The sequence below is a fragment of the Sinocyclocheilus rhinocerous genome, unplaced genomic scaffold (genome assembly GCF_001515625.1).
Source record: "Sinocyclocheilus rhinocerous isolate Xijiao unplaced genomic scaffold, SAMN03320098_v1.1 scaffold264, whole genome shotgun sequence".
In the NCBI taxonomy this organism is placed as follows: domain Eukaryota; kingdom Metazoa; phylum Chordata; class Actinopteri; order Cypriniformes; family Cyprinidae; genus Sinocyclocheilus; species Sinocyclocheilus rhinocerous.
In genome coordinates this window covers 411223-419567 of record NW_015644837.1, presented here as the reverse complement: position 1 = coordinate 419567, position 8345 = coordinate 411223, and positions in this window count along the sequence as shown.

The window sequence follows — 8345 nt, the reverse complement described above, 5'->3', positions numbered from 1 at the left end:
CATTTCATTATTATTATTATTATTATTATTATTATTATTATTAAACAAAACTTTTTATGAAATATTTAGTTTTCCCTTATCTAAAGTGTTACCATAATGCACATACTGTTTCATGGCTGGTGAAAAATAGATAAATAAAATAAAAATATGGCCAGAAAATTTTCTCAAGTCACCGGCCATTGGCAGGTGTGGTGAAATGTTAGTTTTATGCCATGTATAAGAATTACACAGAAAAGTGAAATGCAAATAAAATACAGACTTTTCCTTATGCATTCATATAAATTTAAACCTAAAACCATGATGTTGTTTGAAATGCGTTCCCATACGGCAAAACACAACACTTTTATTGTGCATGACACATCAACAATATCACGTCGCACGCTCTTCAAACAAAACTCCGCCGACAACAACAGCGGCGAGAAAGCGAGATGGCGAAACAAAGGTGTAGTTTTCCCGATATCACAGGCGAGCGCAGATGACAGATACCTTATTGTCTGAAGCTGCTGGCGTTCGCCGCGAGCGGGGAGTCGAAGTCGGGGAGCGCTCGTGCACCTGTAAAAGAGCGCAGTTGAAAGAGATTATTGCCTTCAAATCTCCCTCACTTTCATTAAGTGTTCAAGCTGACAGCAGCGGGGTTTGTAAACAGCACTGTTGGCTCAGTGGCTAGAGATAAAGAAGCCCGAGTCTGCGTCTGACGAGAATACAGTATATATATATATATATATATATATATATATATATAACATTTCTATTCTCATTTATTGTTATTATTATTATTATTATTACATAACACAAGTAATGGTTTAGATTAGGGAACATTACACACTATTAACTAATCACGTATTATGATTTATATTACTAGTCTATGCATACTGGCTATTTATGAATACTTATATTAATGCATGACCATATTCTAGATCACTTAACCCTACCCAACAACTTAACATAACTACTACAACAATTACCTCACTATCTTTAAAAAGCAAAGTGGGAGTTTATTGAGGGAAATCTCTTAATTAATAGTGATTATGTTTTCCCTTATCTAAAGTGTTACCATAATGCACATACTGTTTCATGGCTGGTGAAAAATAGATAAATAAAATAAAAATATGGCCAGAAAATTTTCTCAAGTCACCGGCCATTGGCAGGTGTGGTGAAATGTTAGTTTTATGCCATGTATAAGAATTACACAGAAAAGTGAAATGCAAATAAAATACAGACTTTTCCTTATGCATTCATATAAATTTAAACCTAAAACCATGATGTTGTTTGAAATGCGTTCCCATACGGCAAAACACAACACTTTTATTGTGCATGACACATCAACAATATCACGTCGCACGCTCTTCAAACAAAACTCCGCCGACAACAACAGCGGCGAGAAAGTGAGATGGCGAAACAAAGGTGTAGTTATCCCGATATCACAGGCGAGCGGAGATGACAGATACCTTATTGTCTGAAGCTGCTGGCGTTCGCCGCGAGCGGGGAGTCGAAGTCGGCGAGCAAGCGCACCTGTAAAAGAGCGCAGTTGAAAGAGATTATTGCCTTCAAATCTCCCTCACTTTCATTAAGTGTTCAAGCTGACAGCAGCGGGGTTTGTAAACAGCACTGTTGGCTCAGTGGCTAGAGATAAAGAAGCCCGAGTCTGCGTCTGACGAGATGTGCACACAGATTCTCTACAGTTGGCAAAGCCTATAAAAGCCACGGCGGGATTAAAGGAGAAGAGGGGGCTACATCGGAAGTGACTGCTGTCTGACTCGAGAGCACAGCGAGATGAAGAAATGTTTGGCGAGTGCTTAAGCCCAAATTTAACAGAGCTGTCATCGTGCTCATATTTAATAAAAGCGCTCGGCCCAGGATAGTTTAACTGAATAACTCAGAGGAGAACTCAATTATGCTGGGCTCAATTAATGTTTTATGATGGCGTATTCCTTTATCTCCGGGCGAAGCACAAGACAAGTTGTTTTTTTATTACAGTTGTAGTACACAAGGCCAGCGGTACTTCTACATGAATAATAATTATAGTTCACTTTCATTATGTAGATATAACTTGGTAATTACAGTGTAATAATGCGGTTATTACATAGTAATAGAGTCGAAACCAATAAAGCGGTCCCCATGTGTCTGATAGAGACGACTAATCCCTGTTTACCAGCTGGCTCTGACTCTGACCAAACATGGACGTCCTGTGAGCGCAGGAAATGATGCGGCACACCTGCTTTCCACGGAGACAGCTGATTGGTGCACGGCGTGTGTTATGTTAATCTGCCAAGAAAACAGTTGTCTGCTCTGAAAACAAGACAAATGCTGTTGTTATGGGATTTAAATCAGCCAGGAAGGCCATCGAGAGTAGTTTATTAGGTTTATGACCAGTTTCTGCATTCACACATCATGTAAACTGTTGCATATTTTAAGTTTGTGTAATTTAATTATGAATTGAATGGTTCTTTGGAGAAATGCTTTACAATACAAATAATACACAGATAAATAAATATTACACCTGAAAACCATTTTAAAATTGAAATGGCCATCAGACATTTCTTAATAGATAGATAGATAGATAGATAGATAGATAGTTAGATAGATAGATAGATAGACAGATAGTTAAATATAGATAGATAGATAGATAGATAGATAGATAGATAGATAGATAGATAGATAGATAGATAGATAGATATAGATAGATAGATAGATAGATAGACAGATAGATAGATAGATAGATAGTTAAATATAGATAGATGGATAGATGGATAGATAGATAGATGGATAGATGGATAGATCGATAGATCGATAGATAGATGGATAGATAGATAGATAGATAGATATAGATAGATAGATAGATAGATACATAGATAGTTAAATATAGATAGATAGATAGATAGATAGATAGAAAGATCGATAGATAGTTAAATATAGATAGATAGATAGATAGATAGATAGATAGATAGAAAGATCGATAGATAGATAGATAGAGAGATAGATAGATAGATAGATAGTTAAATATAGATAGATCGATAGATAGATAGATAGTTAAATATAGATAGATAGATAGATAGATAGAAATAGATAGATAGATAGATAGATAGATAGATATAGATAGAAAGATCGATAGATAGTTAAAGATAGATAGATGGATAGATAGATAGATAGATAGAAAGATCGATAGATAGTTAAAGATAGATAGATAGATAGATAGATAGATAGATAGATAGAACTGAAAACCATCAATAATGTTTAATTAGATTTATGTGAGCAATGAATGAATGAATGAAATGGCCTTGTTTATGAAATTCAAGTAGAACTGAACATTGTAAATAGTATTAATTTATACATAAATTGTGAAGTTTGTGTAAATGGATTACGAACTTAATGACTGTTTTTTTTTTAAACAACGATATACATATATCCTTTCTAAAAAAAATTATAAATTCTGCAAATAGTTACAAGTTATCAAGTATTAACATTCACAATTGTAAATTATCATGCTGCTTGACGACCGCTTTATTCCTCTCGGTTGCATTGAAGGCATCACTGTTGTTCCATTTTTAGTTGTTAGGTTGATAACTCTTAACAGAAGCTGTGTTCTTTGATAATGTGCATTGTGTTGGTGTTTGTTATTTACTGGTGTGTAATGTGGCGGCTCTGGAACACAGTGAAACCCGACTCTGCTCTGCTCAAACCAGGAATCATCATCAAATATTAAAGAACGCTGTTGTTTTAATGACTTGGCTTTTGAGATCCTGATAACGTTTGCCCGGATGAGGCACAATAACTCAAAACGCACGATCTGAATCTGTGAGCGACTCCGGCTGAAATCCTACCTGGAAGCTGCACCGATTGCCTGCGGACCAGCGCTGAATCTATTTCCAGAGCCAGCAGATCTTCCCGTTTTAACAGCCTCGCCGTATTCATTTCAGTGCTGTAAATGAAACCCAATTTGGTTCTATCAATATTAATGCTGTCAGATGACGTCGAACAGAACAGAGGAAAGATCAGTAAATAAAGGATCAGAGGCACTTTTGCTAGAGAGGCTTTAGAGGCTGTATTGTTATCATGCCAACTGTTTTAACTCAATCAATGGCATTGATTCCACAGACGCAGCTATAGCTCATGATTCCTGGCCTTGTTCATTTATTACAGCCCCATGCGCTCTTCCGCCGGGCTCAGGATTAAGAGTGTAAGAGTACAGCTGCCTGCTTTCTGATAAAGGCCGCTTGTTTCACACGCTGATGTTGATTTGTTGGGTATCGTGTTAAAGGATGTTAATAGTCCGCTGGGTTCTAGGGGCACTCGTGTGTTTTTAATGCTGGAGTCTCTAAAATGAAACTGGTCTCCTGAGGTTAGCTGTATTTCTGCTGGGGGTGTTTATTAGAGCACAGGCACATTTTTGTGGTTGGACGTCTGTTTCTGTCAATCCACCAGAGAAGTGTGACGTCACCAAAACAAAGGATCTTCGCTTGATCACATCTCACCGCATGTGCAGGAGAAGCCAACCCAAGTGCATGCGCACATTTTAGATTTAATTATTTTAATTTCCATGATTTTTTTATTTTTTTCATTTAAAGTTGTAAGTAAAACAAAGATTATTGGAGTGTGTTTTACAAGAAAATACTATTTCAGTCTTTCTACTTAAAAAATTGAATGTATAAATCCATTTTTACTCTTTTATTTTTTATTATTTTAATTAATTAAACAGTTTTAATTAATTAATTAATTTTACCAGTAACACATACTGGTAAAAAATGTACATCCTGAATGCACTGTAAGTCGCTTTGGATAAAAGCGTCTGCTAAATGCATAAATTATTATAAATTATTAAATTATTAATTAATTATTAAATTAATTAATTATTAATTATTTGGGAAATTCTCAATAAATTTCTGAAAAATTGAAATTATTTTAAGAATAACTCCTACCATTTTAAAATGATTTATTATTATTATTATTATTATTATTATTATTATAGACAATACTTTTTACGTTTTGTAGGCTTTTTCTCCCCCAGACATGTGAAATGCTGCGCTCCAGTAGTGGTTTAATTTGACTATAGTACAACTGACTTTTCATGGACGTCACAAATAAGCCATTATTGTGACTATTTATAAAGCTCACCATATTTATATTCCATGTTATACAGTACAATCACAATAGATCAAAAGATAAATGCACAGTAAAATGTATTTTTAAAGTAGTAAATAAAGCAAAATATTATTGTGGCACATTTTACAAGAAAACACTATATTCAGTCTTTCTACTTCAGATATGCTTAATTCAGCGTTACTTGCTGTTTCTTTGTGTATACTTGTGCAATTTATAAGACATTTCTAAGTGAAAATTGTAAGTAAATTGTTAGTAAATACTTTCTCCCATGCTCAGATTTTGGATTTACTTAGGTTGATTAGTAATGTTAAATAATATTTTTTGACTTAAAACTTTATTTATTTATTTATACATTTATTTATTTATTTATTTATTTATTTTTATCAGAGTTATGTAGTATAGACTGGTAACAGTTTACAATAAGGTTAACTACATTAGTTAACATGAACTAAGAATAAACAATACTTTACAGCATTTAATAATCTTAGTTAATGTTAATGCATTATTTAAAATCACAAGTTGTGTTTGTTAACATTAGTTAATGCACTGTGAACTAACATGAACTAACAATAAACGACTGTATTTTTATTAACTAACATTAACAAAGATGAATAAATAGTGTGATAAAAGTATTGTTCACTGTTCGTTCATGTTAACTAATGTTAACAAATGACACCTTATTGTAAAGTGTTATTAGTATAGTATAGTATAGAAGTATACATTGATTCTGTGGACAAGTAAAAAAATATGACTTTATAATACTTTCATAGATATTACAATTCCCTGCTACTCTATTAACAGCACAAGGAATTTAATTAAAAAATGAATCATATCTGCTTAGTTAATAGATATTGCCTTAAATGACTGCAACTTTTTATATTATTATTATTATCTCTCTCTCCTTTTTTTTTGCACACATTTGCATTATTTTGACTATTTATACATACAATACTGTACAATCACAGTAGATCAAAAGACACATTTAGCTTATTTACACCGAGTGAAATTGTTCTCAACATACAGAAAGAAGCCACATATATATATATATATATATATATACTGTAAAAAATATGTTTAAATAAAGGTTATTAGATTGTGCTTTACAAGAATGTACTTTCAGACTGTGTACTTTAAAATGTCATGCTTAATCCAATGCTAATTGGAAAGGAAATGAGCGAAAATTGTTTCCAAATTTTAAGGTTCTGCATTAAATTAGAGACACTGACCATGTCAAATCCTTTGAGTTCAAAAGATCTGATATAGGCTACTTGTTTCCATTGAAGTTCATAATGCTCTGAACATCTCAAATCATCCTGGAGAACATCAGGGTCTGTTCATGTAGCTTCAGTGCTGCTCAATAAACCAACAGAAAGACATCTATCAATGCAAGAAATTATGAAATTCGTGTTCTTTTTTTTATAAATCTACACATCCATTTGAACTCATTCTTTTGGATGGTTTAATTCTATATTTAGCTAACATATATCCCGAAATGGAATGGGAGTAGCCCATAATTGAGCATTGCAATAAAGATCTTGTAGATTAATGGGTTAATTATGTCATTAAATGATACTCTGAAAAGGTCAATATGAATTTGCACTGTATTATATCAGTCGGGGCCTTGATTGCCTGCCTCAATTGTTAAGACCTATTGGGAAGGCCTGTGAAAAGAATAGGTTCAGTATTTAAAGGCAGGGGACATCACTTCCTCTGCTTTAGGGGCTTAAATAAATGAAAAGCCATCAGGTCAAGCCAGCATAGACTCTTCACATGAACTGAAGTCATTTTAGACTTCTGCATAAACACATAAATTAACTCTGTCCTCAGACAGTGACCCTAATTACCCTTTAAGTTGCCTTTAGTATATAAAAAATCACAAGAACAACCTTGTAAATTGGTTTACTTTGGTCAGTACTGGTATGTTAACTACCAGCTATTTTTATTCGTTTTTTTTAATCACTTCAAGATCAGTGTTAGGGAATCTGCTTTGAATGTGCCTATCATTCTAGTTTTAAAGTATAGATTATACCCAGCTAACAAAACTATGTTCTAAGAACGTTCCAGTATTTCTGAATGTTTTTTTGTTTTTTTTTTACATTCAGAATGTTCAGTGTACTGTAGGTGAATGTTAGGGGAAAATTATCTTCTAATATTTTGAAAATGTTATGGTAATGTTACATTTGCATGTTCTCTCAAAGTTGAAAACACCCATTTTTAGATTTAAAGCTCTTTTGTTCTAAGAATGTTTCATCTACACATTATGATAACGTGTATCAAATATTAAGAACTCTTCATACACATTATTTTAAGAATGCGTTGTTCTAACCATTTACATAACATTTGAAAAAAACTAAAGTTTTGGGTATTAATATTTTAAAATAGTTAGACTATTGTCCAGCTAAAATGTTTCTGAAAATGTTCCATGAATGATGAATAAATAATGTTTTTTGTGCTACCATTTTATAAACTTTATTAAAGATCAAATAACTTTGAACAAATGCTCTATTAGTGTCAGACTCTGTTCCGTGTTTTGTGTGTGTTTTTCTCCCCATGTGTTTCCATGCCCTTATTTAGTTATTCCTGTTCCTGTTCTAATTATGTTGATTGCTTCATTAGTTCCAGGTGTGTCTTGTCATCCCATCCTTTAGTCCTGTGTATTTATAGTGAGCCCTGTTCTAAGTTTGGTGTCTGGTATTGTGAATGTCTGTGGATGTGTCAACCTCTCCTGCTACATGTGTTTGTCCTGGTTCCCTTAAAGACGTTAAAATCTCCTGTGTTGATGTACTCCTGGTCTCCTCGTTCCATGCTCCCGCACTGTAGTGAAACGTGACAATTAGGTTAACTGGAAGAATGTTTGTTACTAACTTTGAGAGAACCTTATGTCAGACAAAGTTCTGAAAATGTTCTATGTTAGCTGGCCAATAGCTTTCAGCTTTTTAATTGGGTCTCTTTGATTACTTTTCTATTTTAATCAGTTTATTTTTGGTTTTATATTTTCTGTATCACCACAAAAAAGAAAGGGAAAAAAAAACCTCCCAGGTGTTTGGACCGGGAACGAATCATCTGCATGAACCAATTCACTAAAATTAATGCGACTTCCAAAAGCTTCACTTACTGAGGTTTTGTCATGCTTTGGTTAAGTTAGTAGTGTCACTACTTTTAGTTAATCACTCCCCAATGCTCTTGAAGATCCGACATGCCCACAACTGATTTAATAATTCAATTTCTCTCTTTTTTTTTTTTTT